Raw genomic sequence first — 19,121 nt, 5'->3', positions numbered from 1 at the left:
AGATCTGACATAACATCTTGGTATTTGATGGATTTTCCAAAAATCATCAATAAAAGCTCATCAATGAGAGATTCCACATTTCTCAAGTCATAGATGATTTTTACCACTAATGCGAACAATTTGTGTTTATGAATAGCTATTATTCAAGTTTAACAATCCCTTGTTAAAACTAGTTCCAACTATTACTACATCAGGTTATGGTTCTTGAGCTGCTTCAAGTTCCATGTACCTCCCACTTTTTTTGTCATTAGAAGCTTGTTTTCTGCTAACTCAGCTATTAGAGGAATAAGAAAAGTTATTATTGGTGGGCTTGCTGATAATAATATAAGCCACATTTAGAGTATTATATACAAATCTGTATTTAGTAGATTTTGGGATTAGAGGTTTTAGTCAAACATAGGCTTCAAATCCACAAAACATTTAAGTAAGATAGGGATGAGCCTTTCCAAACAAAATATTATAAATAAAACGTCGTATCTAGTTATTAGTTGGTATTTGTACTCAAAATTCAATTGATAGTGCTATAGGTGTTATCCTAATGAAATAAAAGGAGGACATTTCTACCGATTAGAAAGTAAATCATACTAAGTAAGATTTAATTCATCCTTTATTATCGTTAAGGCCTTAGATATCTCTTACCAGTTTGTATCTCAACTTTATATTTGAAAACTTAAACAAAGATTTCACAATTATGTTTTACCATGTAAAATATAATTTTAACTACAATAGTTGTTAATAAAGTTGATTTGGTATCTTGTGCTAACTCTTAGACATTTATTAGAAAAGAAGTCATACATCATAGTGTATAGTTCCTTAATAATTTATTTTCTTTATTACTTAGTTAAAATATCATTAGGAATCTTTTATATATAAATAAGATTTACATATGTCAAATAAACTACATTATTTGCCTTCAAGGATCCATTTCTTGAAGTTGGAATATGTGAATGTCATTTATATAATAAAGATAACAATGTCAAAGATGTTTCATTTAAAACAAATTTAAGTCAAAATATTTTGCATATAGAACTTGTTATTTATAAAACATTGATATTTACTTTATAATTCTTATTAAGAGATCTATTCTCATAATCAGAATTTTAATCATTTCCGAATATGAAGGTGATCATTATGAAAAAGGATTTAAGTAAATAGTCAAACATTCATAAATTAAAATAACTGAGACATATATTTAGACAAGCTAAATTAGAAACATACATTGTTCCAAAACAAACATTGTTTTATATTACAAGTACATTATGTTCCTAGCATAACTAATAAACTAAACAACGAGAGTGTAGCTCCAACTTAATTGTGCTCAGCTAGTTACTCTTCTGTAAATATCTGCAAGTCATTTACAAATATTAGATTAAAATTTAAGTACCAAGTACCTAAGTGTTATATGAAAAGTATAAGTTCTATCTAGAAGATACCTGAAGTACTAGTCTCTTCCAGACTTTCTTTCCAGATAAGATGAGCAGTTCCTCTTTTAGTGTCCAGTTTCTCCATAGTAGAAACATGATTTATCTATGTGTGCCTTCTTGGATCTCTTGGGCTTAAAGGAACCCTCTCCATGAACTAATGGCATTTTAGAGCACACATGGTGACTCTTTTAAGCCTTGCATTCTTCCTCTATATGAGTTGGTTCATACCACAAATCACTGTATCTTCAAAATATTTCCTCAACCTGACGAAACATATAAAATGCTTCTAAGCCTTCCAGTTCCTCCCAGAGTTCTAGAATAACTTAATACAATATCTCTTTAGAAATATCTTTAGAGTCATTGCAATGCTTCCACCAAACATTATGATTGTGTATGTTCTTGATATCGGGTTGTTCAGGAATAGGTCATTTAAGAACATACAACTTATTGTACTTTTGGATATTTTCTTTCAAAACACGCGTCCGTTGGATAATATTGTACCCGTCGAATATTAAATGTTCATGTTGATTTACATGATCATACGGATGCATGGTTGTGAGATTGGATTTGGTTCTCATCTACAAAATTTTAACAAAATTCATTTAGTACTTTCAATATTTAAACTCTTTAATAATTAATAGCCTTTTAGTTTCCAAAAACATTAAATATCAAAGTCTAGGATCCAAGTCGCAAAAGAAATAAATGGTTAGGTATCCTTATCCCATCCATTTGAATTCAACCCGGTAGATATCAATTATCAATTATATCTTACTATATAATTCCTAGATTTATGGGATCGCTAATAACAAATTTAATCTGACATGTTTGATCCCATCTATGCCTCGAAACTCTCTTGCTTAGGTAACCTTTATCACAAAAGATTTCCAATTAAATCATCCAATTTAAAAAACTTATGTAATCAGCATATAACTAGGTTATTGAAATCGTGAAGAAACATCGGTCATCAAAAGATAACACTAAGTGGTTAGGTGACCTTTATCCCACTAGTGCATAGAAGAGATGTGTGAGTGTTCTTCAAGATGGGTTGCATAGATTTGAGGTTTGAAAGGGTCTTTTATATGTTTTATAATTCTAGTTTTAAAAACATGTGTTATCATGGTTATTACATGCATATAATAAACCATGGTACCAATTTTCAAAAGAAAATCACTTTCAAAGGTTCTATATAAAAAATTAGTTTTTATATAATTTTAACGCAATTCAATTTTAATAACCGGTATTAAGTTTGAGTGCATTAGAATCTCTTATATCTTTAAAAAAATATTTCTTTTATTATTTATATATTTGGAGTTTGTATAAGTTACAAAAATCACCATTTTAAAACTTATATTTGAGTATTTCAAATTTTGACGTTATTAACATTTTTATAAAATTGGATTTTATGTTAAAACAATTACTTGTTACATCTTATGTCCACATTATAAATTTTGAAAACCAAACTCCATGTGATTTTTATTTTGTCCAAAATTATTTTAGCATGTGAAAAATTAATTTATCAACCACACATAATAGTTGCATAAAATAAACAACAAAAACATGCATAAAAGATATGTGCGTAAACATAACCAACTAATGACATTTTTTGTGAACCAACACAAAAAATTGTCAAGTCTATTCCTAAAAGGACATTTTAAAGGACCAAAAAATCTTCGTGTAATGTTGTTGTAGAAGCTCACACTTGAAAACACCCATTGTTTGTAAAAGATTGGAAAAGCTTCTTGAAAGCAATATTTCAGCAACTGTCGCTAAAAGTTCAACAGCCCTTAAGAAACAGCATCAGTGACACTTTTCAGAAACTGTCACTAACTTTCAACATGCTTCTAATCTCGAAATTTGCTCTTTGGTCTTCAAAAAATGGCTCCAACTTCATTTCTTGTTATATTTTTGTACAAATAAATTATTTCTAACAACTAATCTATTATTTAAAAATATAAACCAAGAAAACTAATCTATTTAATTTATTACATACCATATAAAAAAATTTAGTTATTACAACCATTTTATATAAAAAACAACAAACACAACAACACAACAAACACAGTCGTCATTGACTAGTTTATGCACATCATGCATATCAACATACACATGAAACAACCTTTATTTTTCTAAGACAACTTTAAATGACAGAATATGCATGAAACTTTTGTCACATAAAAAATAACAATTATAAAGTTGTCATAGAAAATATGTATGAACTTGTTTTTATACAAAACCAAGTTATCCATATTCTTCAAAAACTAAGACTTCCAAAAGTTAAAAAAATCTAACCAAACTTGCAAGGTGGCTCTTGATACCAGTTGTTGGGTTTTTATTCAAAAACTAGTTTCAAAAACATGATTTTAGGCAATGGAAGACTTATAAATTTTGAATAACATAAACAAGTTAAACCCACCAAGGATCATCTTGCAAGTTGTAAAAAGATTAAATCACCAACCAAAGAAGAGATGAAGAAATAACAACCTTTGTATTTATTAGGAGACTTGGAAGTTGATGAAGAATGATGAACTTAAGAGACACCAACACTGGCTCAACTTGATGTAGAATGCTAGTTCTTTTGTATAAAACTCTTCATATCTTAAGCTTAATGTTCATAACCAATATGAACTTCAAGAGAATATAAGAATGAGCAAGTAATCTTAAAGAAATGATGATGAGAGAGATAATAGATAGATAGATAGATAGATAGATAGATAGATAGATAGATAGATAGATAGAGGGGGAGAGAGATCCCATGCATAAGCATGTTACGGTTTTCACTAAGTCAAGAAGCCAAGAATGAAAGCCTCATGTCTTTTAATGCATAAAGTGAAGTCATTATTCGATAGTTACTTACACTTTAGACAACCATGTCCCTATGTCTTAATACATGCACGCTTAGGCTTAAGGCTTTTGAATAAACAAATCAAGAAGCCATTCCCTTTGATTAAACAACTAGAAAATCACATACTTTCTCTTGTCTTGCCTAATTGCAAAAATAAGAACAATGAAGAAGACAAAGTTTATAAATTTTATAAGCTAGTTTATAAAATATAAACTTTAACTTTTTGGTAAAAGACAAAAATATTTATCTAATCCAAAAATGTTATGCATGACATATTAATTCATACCATATGAATTATGTAATGTTACTTGCTAATGAAAATTATTATTTCCTAGAAATAAATAATTTCCAATTAATTATAAGTGTTTATTGACTATTTATTAAAATCAATTTCTAATAAATAATCAATTGTATCAAGTTGTTGTTAGTGTGACGTATTAGTATCATATGTTAATTAACAATATCACTTTAATATGATTATTGAGCATACGAGATCATTCACTTTTTATATGTAAAAATTTTTATACTTTTTAAATATTTCTTTTACTAATTGAATTTGCTTTTTTAATTGCAGACATGTTTTGATATTGATATGTATAGGAGTACAACCTTGTGGGAAGGCGTTCGAGCGGCTGTAAATGCCGACTACCAAAGAGATTATAAAGAACACAAAGATGTTTTGAAATTTCATTTTGACGAAGTTGGCAGATATGATGATGTGGAAAGTGCAAGAATAAATCCACCGCAAGAAATGGAAGACGAAGCTTGGAATGACATGATTGATCTTCTTTTCTTGAACGAGGGTTATAGGAATCAGTCGGAAAAAGGTAAAGAATTTAGGGCCAAACATCCACATACAAGTGCTCATGGTAGTAGGTCATATGCAGATAAATGATGTGAGTAGGTAATTAAATTTATTTGTATTATATGAAAATTTTATTAACATTTATATAAATATATTAACTGTTTTTGACTTGTTATAGATTGAAAAAGGACTAGGCCCGCAACATATTAAGGGTTGGAGACAGATGCGTTTCAAGGAAGGTCGAGGTTGGTGTACACCGCATGTAGAAAAAGATTGGGTAAGTAATAAACGTAGTTAATACGTTGTTAAATATGTTGTTGTTGTTGTTGTTGTTGTTATTATTATTATTATTATTATTATAGTTTTTAAGGTATATTATTATTATTTTAGTGTTTAAATTTTGTTATTTGTTTTAACTAATGCATCTTTATTGTTTTCTTTATTTTAGGAAAATATTCAAGCAGAGTATAGGAAGACGCAAGAAGAGCTCGAGGAGGGAGAATACTTAAATGAAAAACATTGCCTCGCTCGTGCCCTCGGTGACAGACGCATATATATTCGCAGGGTTGGAAGGAAACCAAACATCAACAATCATTTAATTCCAAATCAACATTCCAAACCTTCCGAATCTTCCAAATCTCAATCTCAAAATATAGAAAATTCTCAAGTTGTTGCATTAACCCAACAAATACAACAATACATGCTACAAATGCAAAAAGTGTATAATAACTCATTGGCGTCCGTAATTCCTAACTTCCAACCACCACCAATGCCACAATTTCAATTCGATCCCAATATGATTCCACAAAATGCCCAAGAACCAACCAACAAGACCAAGAAAGATTGTGATTGATCTTTTATGTTATTTTGAACAATGTTTGTTAAGGACTTTTTTGTTATTTTGGTATGTAGTAGATCTTGAATTTGAACTTTGATGGCTTGTTTTACTTATTTAGTGTTTGACATTATTCTGCATATCTAATGTATAGATTTGCTTAAAAAAACATGTTTGGTATATATAACGAAATCTGTGAAAAATATTTAAAAATAATAATAATAAGCTCTATCGATGACATGTCGTTGGTATAAGTCTTAACTGTAAAAACGGTTTTGACCTTTACCGATGACATGTCGTCGGTATAGCTAAAACGGTAAACAACGGTTACCATCTTTTCCCGACGACAAGTCGTCTAAATAGCTTAACGTCTCACGACGACAAGTCGTCGGTATAGATTGTCTCTATACCAATGACAAGTCATCTATTAAAGTATATAACAAAACTTTTTTTTCTCGAACATCACTTTTCGACAACCATTTTCTAACCACAAGTCGTCGGGATTGGTTGATCTATACCAATGACATCTATCCCGACGACATTCTCCACTTCTACCGACGATGCTATATCGATGACCTTTTACAGATGGCAAGTTGTCGGTATAGGCGTTACCAACGACTTATCGTCGGCATAGGGGTAGAAAATGTTGTCGGTACAAGGTATTATCCTTACAGTGAATCAACCTTATAGCAGTCTTCATTACTTGTACAAATTGAGCTTCTAAACCATAATAACATCTTCAGGAAGGGCGAGTACGCCCTTTTTACTGACTTTTAATTGAGTTTGAACCACTAGATTGACCTTCAGATGTCAGTTGTTAAGAAATACTCTGACGATAATTAAACATTAAACATTATATTAAAAAGTGTCACCTAAAAGGGTGAGTACGCCCTTTTAGGTGAATTTGAAGTGATTTTGAACCATTGGATCGACCTAAACGATATGCGAAGTTGGGTTTAATGCAAACCCTATATGTGAAACTCAATCCTACCACATAAGATTTTACGTGCTTCCATATCACAATATTGTCATGTCATTTATTTGGTAACCTACTAGATTGATGGTAACCGGTCAATTGGGTTAGAACCGAGTTTATAGGGATCTTCATTTATAGAGGTCTTCATTTATTTGTTGTGTAAATAAATCGACCTTGGAGGAATATTCATTTAATTGTTGTACAAATCGACCATGCAGGAGTATTAGATCGACCTTGTAGGGGTATTCAACTACTTGTACAAATCGAGCTTCTAAATCACAATAACATCTCCTGAAAGGGTGGATATGCCCTTTTCGCTGACTTGTAAGTGAGTTTGAACCATTGGATCAACCTTCATTTATTTGATGTACAAATCGATCTATTAAATTGAGCTTCTAAACCACAATAACATCTCCTAAATCGGTCAATTGGTTGACAGCAACAAAATTGTAAATTTAATGACATAATTGAGAAAAAAAACTCGGTATCAAAATATAAATTTTGTGGTAATATGATGACTTTCTCGCAATTTGAAAATCGGTGTCAAAATCAAAAATATGGTAAACTTAGTGACTTTATTGCAATTCAAAAAAAATGGTTACCAGAAGAATAGAAAAAACCAGTCATTTTGTTGATATTGCAACAAAAATGTAGATATAATGACATAATTAAAAATAATAATAATAATAATTTGGTTTCAAGACTTTCTTTCAGTTTATCCTTTTCCACTTGGAAAAATGACTTAGGAGGTCAGTTGTTTATTTTGTTCACATTTGGTCACTTCCATTTTTTATACACAATATACCATCTAACTTGTTATTTGTGTTCACAATAACCCTTTTGACTGGCTATCATCTGTTATTGAAGGTTTCAGGTGTCTTTGTCCTCTCCATTGACTCTCCGGTCACCTTCTTCGACGAGACTTCGGCGAACATGAATATTCCGGCGAGTTCTTAGCAAATGTTCTTGTTTGTCAAATCTGGAAATTTCTTGAACATCATCACATCATAACCCACACACAATGAAAACTTAAAACTGAAATTGTGTGTATGAGAAATCAAAAACTGAAATTGTTTTTTAGGGTTTTCGTTTGAACAAGATGGCAAAATCCAAGATCGAAATCGAAAACCGAAATCGTGTTTGTGTGTGAAAACTGAAACGCCTTACAGATCCAAGAGCTTAACGAATTGTGTTCAGAAAAAGGAAATGGGAACTCGAACACAGAAGATAAACACTGCTTGTTTTCTCAGATCTGACACACACTTCAACCAACTGTTCGCTTTCTGGACCTTCAAACTCGCTGATGAACACACTATGTGTTCTTGAACATGAACCCATAAATTAAACATGAACCAACTATGTGTTCTATGTGTTCTTGAACATTAACCCAAAAATTAAGCATAAACGAAGAAATCGAACATTGAAATCGTTTTCAGAACAAGATGTATGTGTGTGTGTGTGTTAAAAATAGAGAATCGTAGGTCTTCTCCTTGAATCAATTTGCAGATCTGGAAAATAGGGAAGAAGAAAAATCGAATATTGGAAGCCCTAATCGATTTGCAGATCTTTGATCGATCTATATGTTTTCTTTTTCTTGAATCGATCTTCAGGTCCTCTCCTTCCCAACCTCCCTCTACGATAACAAACTCATACAAAAACTCTTGAGTTCCATGGATGAACCTTCAAACGAACACATTCACACACAAATCGATTTCCACTAGTATTAGCTCTATTGTGGAGATATGAAGAGGTTCCCATCAGATTTGGGTTTCTCAGATCCGACACACCTGCACACACACATCGTTGTTTTCCAAATTCGATTTCAGATAAGAACTTGTCGAAATATTCATGTTTTACCGGAGTCTCGCCGGAGAAGGTGACTGGAGAGCACCCCGAAGAGGACAAAGACACCAGAAACCTTTAATAACAAGTGATAGACAGTCAAAAGGGTAATGATAAACACAAATAACAAGTTGATATATATATATATATATATATATATATATATATATATATATATATATATATATATATAGGGCTACGTTCATGTGTTTCTCACATTTATTGTGTGCTAGAATGCACCAATAAGAATTTAGTAAAATTAAATAATTATTTAATTAAATAAAGATATATATTAAATGATTTCCATAATTGTATGTATATTAAATGATATCCATAATTATAATTCTCTTTTTTATGGAAACTGATTAAATTCGTCATTAATGTCAGCAATAACATTCTTTCAGAATGAATTCGCATCTAGATTTTTATGTATGTGTCCGTGTTTTGTTTATGAACCAACTCACTTCAAATACAACAAAGTTGCATGGAATATGAAGAACGGGAGTGTATTCTACTATAATGCACTCTCGTTCTTCTAGAATAAACTCTCATTCTACTAGAATACACTCTTGCTCTCCATGTTCAAGGCAATTTTGTTGTATTTTAAGTTAGTGTGTCATGAAACAAAATATGAACCCATACATGAAAAACTATATGCGAATTATTCTGAAAGAATATTATTGCTCATATTAATGATGAATTTAATTAGTTTCCATAAAAATGAATTATAATTATGGATATTATTTAAAAAATACATATAATTATGGAAATCGTTTAATATCTATCTTTATTTGATTAAATAATTATTTATTTTTTACTAAATTTTTATTGGTACATTCTAGCACATAATAGATGTAATAAACATTTAAACACACACACATACACACACACACACACACATATATATATATATATATATATATATATATATATATATATATATATATAGGGTTAGATTATTTTGTTTTAGGTAATTATTGTGTGCATGTAAAGAGAATTCTGGATCAATAGATGAAAATAATGAATGACTATGATTTTGAGGGTCTATGATATTGCAATGGAATATCATGTACCATAATATCACTCAAATTTAATTAAAAAGGTATTTTAGACAATTAACTATATTTAAAAAGGAAATTTTCGAATTTGAATGGATAATTCTGATTTTTTTAATAAAAAATAATAATTCAATTTCAATTCTAATTTAATTTGTAATCATAACCGATTATAACTTATCTTATTATGTCAGAATGTGATTCTGTTAGAATGACATTCTGTTAGAATAACAGTTTATGACATCTTTTAAGAATACATAAATAAGAAGAAAACATGAATAAGTACATTATGAAACAATATACAAAATCGATTCTGGAACTAATAATATATCAAATAGTTATATTCTATGATTGTGATACAAAAAGAAAATTTTTGAATAATAACAACATTCTGAAAGAATAACAAGTGTAATTCTTAAAAAAACAACAACATTCTTAAATTGTGAGTATGATAAATCTTTGATTCATTCTTCACGTCATTCCTATAAGGTCTTCAAGACATTCCTATCACAAATGCAACAAAAACATCAAAATCCAACAAAAAACACTAATTCATTCTGAAAGAATAATATTGCTAAGATTCATTTATACATTCTGGCGGAATACATTCTACTATAAGACACTCTTGTTCTCCATATTTTCTTTCTTTTCCTCATGAATGACAAACTCTTCAAAACCTAAAAAGAAAAAAAAACCATTAAAATCTAACAATAACACTAATCCATTATAAAATAATATTGTTGATAAGATTTGTTTTATAAATTTTGGCAGAATACATAACATACATTCTGCTAGAATACAAACATTGTGAAAGAATGGATTTATATAAATAAATGTTGACAGAATACACACAAATCCATTCACACCTCATACTCAACTTTCACATCATAATAGACTAATTTCTTCTAAAAAAACAACACCGATTGGGTTTTTTTATACATTGCAAGAGAGAAAAAGTAAAAAAAACAAACACGAATGGTATCCTACTGAGAATTAGTCAATTACCGGGAATTTGGCTTGAAACATCTCTTATGCATTCTATCGAACACCTTATGTCCATTATCAAATGATTCTGTGTAAAAGAAAAACCACCAACAAAAGAGAAGATCAATACAAACATAAAGCGTAAAAGGAACCAACAGCAAAAAAAACACCAGGGGTAAAAAGGTCAACCACCCTGAAAACCATTCCGAACAGCAAGAATCGCAGAGGAGCCCCAGCAAAACAAAACCAGACAGCTACGAATCGATCCAATCAAAACTCAAACTTAGGGAGACTCCATGAAACAGAAATACATAGGAAGAATCCATAGAAACAACCACACCATGGAAATAACTAAGAAAAACTACAAGCAAACAGACAATAAACGACCAAAGAAAGCGAAAGAGAAAATCCCCACCCCGAAGCCACATAAATGTGACATGATGTGGAGTAAAGAAAAGAAACAATAAAAAAACAATCAAATTTATTGAAAAGCTAAGTGCTTTGAAGTCATGAAGAAAAAATAAAATTGTTTTAAAAAAAATTACAGAAGATACAGACTTCTGATTGAAGATTAAGATGTGAGATTGGCTAATGATTTCTACTCTTTTACCTAAGAAGATGAAGACCGACAGAGGAGGGTGGTCGCTTGATAACGGTGGTGGTGACATTAGGGTTTTTCTGATAGAAGCACCAACGAGACTCCTCTTCTTCCGATGTATTATCGTTCCTTTTTTCAACCGAGCTACCCCTTGCTTCATATCAGGTACCAAAAATACCCTTGATCATAATACACTTGCCGGATGCGATTGTCTCCGATGAAGAAAGAGACGTCGGTGGTTGTGATTTGGTGTTTGACGGCTATTGTGGGGAAAGAACACATCAATTACTTTTGTGTTATGGTGATTTTTGTAGGGTTTAAAAACTGGTTGCAATTTTATAGGGATTTGATTTTAATTTTGGAATTTATTTAATATACATGCAATATTACTAATTTACCCTTATTGATTTATTTAATATATATATATATATATATATATATATATATATATATATATATATAGGGTTGAGATCGGTTGAAAACTCAAAATTTTCCGAGAACCCGAGAACTAAAAGTGGAGCGTTGGATCAAAAGTAATTCGTTAAGGACATGATCGTCATCTTATCAATCTCATTTAATGTTTAATTTTTTTGTGTTATTTAATATATTAATATAAATGTCTAAAAATTAACAAAATAACTCAAAATTTCGGATTTATTTTTTTTAAAAAAAAGTAATTTTTGATTTTTTTTAAAAAATAGAGATTTTTTAATTTTTTTCAAAAAACATGAATTTTTCAAAAAAAATGAAAAAAAAATATTTTTTAAAAAATTGCATCTTTTTTTCAAAAAAAACTGCATTTTTTTTTAAAAAAAAAAACTGCATTTTTTCTAGAAAAAAACTGTATTTTTTTTCATAAAAACGGCATTTTTTTTTTCAAAAAAGTGCATTTTTTTTTCAGAAAAACTGCATTTTTCTCAAAAAAAAAAAAAAAAAAAAAAAAAAAAAAAAAACTGCGATTTTTATAAAAGAAAGTGCAATTTTTTTCAAAACTGCATTTTTTTAACAAAAAAATCAACATTTTAGGTGCATATATGCATATTTTTTCAAATGCATATATGCATATTTCTTATACTATAATATTCGTAAGTAAATTATAAAAAATCACATTTTTATTAATCAATCTATAAACATAATACAAGTATTTTATTCGATACAAAATAAAATATAAAAAAACTACAAAGAGTCACAGTGTTATCATTTCATTATATCAAGATTTCCATATTTTCTTCAATTTATCATTTTTCACCTCTTCAATATTTTCAACAAATTCTTCAAAACCTACAAGAAAATTAAAAAAAAAATGATTAATGCAAGAACACTCAGAAAAATGCACAAGTATATATTATGTAAGATTCACACGTGATTATATCATGTAAGATTCAAATGTGATTATATAATGTGATATTCACATGTGATTGTATCTTTTAAGATTCAAATGTGAAATTCACAAGAAAATTAAAAAATAATAATAATAATTAACAAAGACCACTCACACAAAATGCATGTGTGCATATTGACGTAATTCATATGTGATTCACTAGTGATTTACATGTAAATCACATGTAATTAATATGTTATTCACTTGTGATTTACATGTGAATCACATATAATTGATATGTGATTCACTTGTGATTTACATGTGAATTACATGTGATTAATATGTGAATTACATGTAATTTATATGTGAATCATATATGAATTACATGTGATTTACATGTGAATCACATGTAATTCATATGTGAATTAGATATTATATACATGTAAATCACATGTAATTCATATGTGATTCACTATTGATTTACATGTGAATCACATGTAATTCATATGTGATTCACTTGTGATTTACATGTGAATCACAAGTGAATCATATGTGAATTACATGTAATTCATATGTGAATCACTTGTGATTTACATGTGAATCACACGTAATTCATATGTGAATTACATGTGATTTACATATGAATCATGTGTGAATTACATGTGATTTACATGTGAATCACATGTAATTCTTATGTGATTTACATGTGAATCACATGTAATTCATAATTACATGTGAATCAAATGTAATTCATATGTGATTTACTTGTGATTTATATGTGAATCACATGTAGTTCATATGTGAATTACATGTGATTTACATATGAATCATGTGTGAATTACATGTGATTTACCTATAAATCATTTGTGAATTACATGTGATTTACATGTGAATCACATGTAATTCTTATGTGATTTACATGTGAATCACATGTAATTCATAATTACATGTGAATCACATGTAATTCATAATTACATGTGAATCACATGTAATTCATATGTGATTTACTTGTGATTTACTTGTGATTTACATGTGAATCACATGTAATTCACATATGAATTACATGTCATTTTCTTATAACCGTCACACCATGATTCAAACAAATACAAAAATTCAATAAAATTCGAACATGAACCATTATCAATTATGATTGACCTGATAGAAGAGTTGTTGGATGACACTTTGAATCATATCCACATGGAGATCCTTGTTCTTCTTCTGAGTCTTGTTCTTCCATTTTTACAGTTGAGTTCTCATGCATATATCATTATATATTGCACTGCTTCCCGTGAATGCAATCTGTAAAACATGCTTCCTTCCATGCATCTCCAAAGGCCTGTTATGTAACATACATGAAAATAAAAAGAATCCCCTTAATGACTCCATCAATACACTCAAGAAAGACTATATATGTATATTCACCTTTGTGTCATCAAAAACTCCATCTCCAACATAACCAAAGCTATCAACATTCATAAGAACCCTGACACCACGTTCATCACCTGAACATGATGGCAAGTCAGAATCATCTTCTATTTTTAAACTTTTATCCTCAAGCATGTCCAAGGAGTCAGAAAAATTGCTTTTGGTATACTCACAAACTAACAATAGAGACAGAGAAAGAAAAGAAATAAATACAAGAGTGCTCATGATTTTGTTGTTGCTTGTTTAGATTAAATCATGTTTTGAGTCACCTAATAAGCCTCAAAACAATCTTTCAAAATCCTTCTATGAGAATTGGTGGTGGAAGAAATCCAAGTTCCTATTTGTGCAACCTACTTTGTTTTCCACCAAATATTTTGTACATTGATGAGTGGGTTGTGAGTGGGATTGATATTTTTATTGTTTGACATGCCACGTCTATTAAGAGGCTAATTTTTACCCTTATGGGTGTTCTTAGTGATGGCTTAATGTGTTAAGTGGTTAAAAAGCATTTGAAATCCAAAGCTGGAAAATTCAGCAAAAATTACAAATATGTCCCTGTATTGGAAAAATTATAGAAAAATCACTAGGAATCGAATTAATGATCCGTAAACTTTAAAAGTTTCCATTTTGAATCTAGTTTATCCATTAATGTTTCCATAACCTGTTGTTGCTTCTAACTTAGGTGAAAATCACATTTTTCACCAGCTGGTCAGAATTTAGCTGCATTGATAGGCAGTTTTGTAAAAATCATATAAAATTGTAGAAAAATCGTTTGGACCTTCAAAAGTACATTCTGAAAAGATAAAAGTCTGAAATTCTGGAATGTGAAATAAAAACGGAAGTTATACAGGTTTCAAGTGTGCTAAAACAGCTTTAAACTGTGGCTGTTTTGGGTCCAAAACTGAGAATTTTAATTGTTAGTTGATTTAGGTGTTTTGGCTCATGATTTATAAGTTGTGAATACTGTTTTTTGATGTATAGAAATCAAATGAAGACGTGATATTTTAATTTATATGTATTAATTAATTAATACATATAAATCAAATGGCTGAACCAAAAAAGCCAATTGCATGCCAGATGTGTTTAAAAGATCTGAAGTGCAAGGAATCTAAACAAACAACAACAAAATCAATCTTACATTAAAACATTTCACAAGAAAAGTAGATGAAAATGAAAGACATTAAGACAACATGTATCACCTGATTAATGGAGCACCTCATGTACCTAGGGCTGCAATTTCCAATATCCCTTACAATAAAATCACTTGTAGCAGGCTTCAATATCAGACAAAAATAAGAATATAAGATTAAATCAATTGAATTCAAGCATAAATGAGATTTAGAGAAGTTATGAAAACATTATCCGTACATTTTTAAACAAAATGTTTGCTTCCAAATTTTTTTTAAATAAGTTAACTAACCTAAAAAATATCACATTTTGGATATAGCACATGATCTGGTTGGTAACTCTGCATTCATTAAGACTCCGAACCATCTGTTCGTCTGCATTCTGCAGTATTGAATCCTGAGAAATATCCAAATCCTGTAAAATGGAGTTCATTAGTAAAGTAACCAACAAGTTTTCAGTAACAGATGGAGATGAAAGAAAGATAGGAAAGTTTAGTTACTTCAGGTATGACCCAAAGTGAAAGTTTAGCATAGAGAAGATATATAAATACACCATTCAACTTGAATTTCATCATAGGAACGTGAGCCTCAGGTACAAGATGCAATTCTGTGACATCAGGCATATCTGAGAGCATTCTTTTTAATTAAGATGTTCTCTACCTAATTGTTGTGTTTATGTCTATAAGAAGTATAAGAAGTATGGTTAAATTGTGATGTTTTTATAACTTGGATGGTCATTTAATTCAAAAATCATTTGTAAACATATGAAAACTTAAATACAAATAAATCATAAAAATTTGCAAAATGTTCAACTATGAGAATTCATAAAAATCTCAAATTCTATTATGTCAAAAATCCATAAATTAACCAAATATTTTCCAACAATCAAGAACAAAAATGACATGTAACTTAGTTTACAAACAAAAAGACCAAAAAAAAAGAATAATAATAAAATAAAATAAAAAGATATCTGGCCCGACTAACCGACAACCAAAGCAGATGTAAGATCTCGAACTTTAATTCTGCCATTTCCTCTCTGTTACAAACACATCACATAATCAGCACATAAACAACACTGAAGTCAATTCAAAGAATTTCTGATATTTGCCACATTGATGGTAGTATTCAGCTTTACATGCTAAAAGATCTCTGTCACATTGATGGTAGTATTAAGCTTTACATGCTAAAAGATCTTTGTTGTTTTGCAGTGTACAAGTCAAGGATTGATTTGATGGTTTTATGCTAATGTCTTCTTTCTCCAGTTCATTGAATTTATCTTCCACAACACTTGATTTATCGTACTGAAAATAAACAAAAATGAAAAATATTATATGTTGGAAAGTATAAGATGTTTTGATGCATGTCACATGGGTGTTGTGGATGTATTTAGGTACTTTTTTTATCAAACATGAATAGAATGAAGAAAGCCACCCATCTTCTTGAGCAAACTGTAGTGATGAAAGAAAACTTTCTCTGAAATTGAATAAAAAAACAAACAATCACATGATGATTGTTTGAAATTTGAAGATAATAACAATATGGTGTGAGTAGGATGATTCGTGATATTAATATTAATAGCCTGAGATTAAGTGCAAATATACTATTATCAACAAATATATGTGGTTTTTCTTTGGATTCTATAAGCATTTAAGCATCAAACATATGATTACAGTCAAATAATCACAAAATAGATACAACTTTTTAAACTTATGAAAGTTACCTTGTTGTTTCAACGAGGTGTGGTTGTTGAAGACGACGAGAAAAAGGGAGGAGTGTGGCTATTGTGATCGGAGCGTATCAAGTTTTAGACCGGCGGTTCTTTCATACTGAGGAGAGGCAACTTCAGAATCTCTTACAGACAGTCGATATGGAGGAAGGAGATGAATGTGGTCACCAAACTAGATCGATGTAAGAAAGAGATCTCATGTGATGAATGTTCGATCGACAGAGGAAGAAGAGAGAGAGGTGTCTTATAAAGGAGTGTGGAGTGATCAATCGAAGTGGAAGGAGTCCAGATAAGGATCCGATGTATCATATGTGTGTGAGAGATCATTGTTTTCTTCGATTTCGACCTGCATCAGGTCAACACAAATGAATTGTACCGATTCTGTTCTAGTGTCTCCATCTTCACCATCAGACTTGACCATTGCAGCAACGAAATCGATCGTCAATGGCGGAATCTAGGTTACACGTAGTGATAGAAAGAGGAGGATACGATCTGTGTGGGATCTGATGAATCATATGTGTGTAAGAGATCATTATTCTCTTTGATTTTGACTTGCATCAGGTTAACACAAATGAATTGTACCGATTATGTGCTAGCGTCTCCATCTTCACCATCAGACTGGACCATTGCAGGAACGAAATCGATCACCAATGGCGGAATCTAGGTTACACCTTAGAAAAAGTGAGAGAGAGGGGGATACGATCTGTGTGGGAACTGGGAAGGTAATTAATATAATTTTTCTGGGAATAACTTTTTATTCCAATATTACCCTTCAAATTTTCATAAAAAGTCCTAAAATGCTATTGGAATTAATAATAATTACAATCATGTCATTACTAATCCAAGCCTTTCATTTTTTTGATCTAACGCTTCACCTTTAGTTCTCGGGTTCTCGGGAAACTATGAGTTCTCAAATGATCTTTCATATATATATATATATATATATATATATATATATATATATATATATATATATATATATATCAAATGTGAACAAAATATTATCTATATTATCTCTTGAGTCATTTTCTCTTTGAGCATTCTTTTTAATTAAGATGTTCTCTACCTAATTGTTGTGTTTATATCTATAAGAAGTATAAGAAGTATGGTTAAATTGTGATGTTTTTATAACTTGGATGGTCATTTAATTCAAAATTCATTTGTAAACATATGAAAACTTGAATACAAATAAATCATAAAAATTTGCAGAATGTTCAACTATGAGAAATCATAAAAATCTCAAATTCTATTATGTCAGAAATCCATAAATTAACCAAATATTTTCCAACAATCAAGAACAAAAATGACATGTAACTTAGTTTACAAACAAAAAGACCAAAAAAAATAATAAAATAAAATAAAAAGATATCTGGCCCGACTAACCGACAACCAAAGCAGATGTAAGATCTCGAACTTTAATTCTGCCATTTCCGCTCTGTTACAAACACATCACATAATCAGCACATAAACAACATTGAAATCAATTCAAAGAATTTATGATATTTGCCATATTGATGGTAGTATTCAGCTTTACATGCTAAAAGATATCTGTCACATTGATGGTAGTATTAAGCTTTACATGCTAAAAGATATTTGTTGTTTTGCAGTGTACAAGTCAAGGATTGATTTGATGGTTTTATGCTAATGTCTTCTTTCTCCAGTTCATTGAATTTATCTTCCACAACACTTGATTTATCGTACTGAAAATAAACAAAAATGAAAAATATTATATGTTGGAAAGTATAAGATGTTTTGATGCATGTCACATGGGTGTTGTGGATGTATTTAGGTACTTTTTTTTATCAAACATGAATAGAATGAAGAAAGCCACCCATCTTCTTGAGCAAACTGTAGAGATGAAAGAAAACTTTCTCTGAAATTGAATAAAAAAACAAACAATCACATGATGATTGTTTGAAATTTGAAGATAATAACAATATGGTGTGAGTAGGATGATTCGTGATATTAATATTAATAACCTGAGATTAGGTGCAAATATACTATTATCAACAAATATATGTGGTTTTTCTTTGGATTCTATAAGCATTTAAGCATCAAACGTATGATTACAGTCAAATAATCACAAAATAGATACAACTTTTTAAACTTATGAAAGTTACCTTGTTGTTTCAACGAGGTGTGGTTGTTGAAGACAGAGAGA

This window comes from Lactuca virosa, chromosome 4 (genome assembly GCF_052849685.1).
Source record: "Lactuca virosa cultivar CGN04683 chromosome 4, Lactuca_virosa_CGN04683_v6, whole genome shotgun sequence".
In the NCBI taxonomy this organism is placed as follows: Eukaryota; Viridiplantae; Streptophyta; class Magnoliopsida; order Asterales; family Asteraceae; genus Lactuca; species Lactuca virosa.
The sequence above is the reverse complement of the archived record's forward strand: the minus strand, read 5'-3'. Positions refer to the sequence as shown.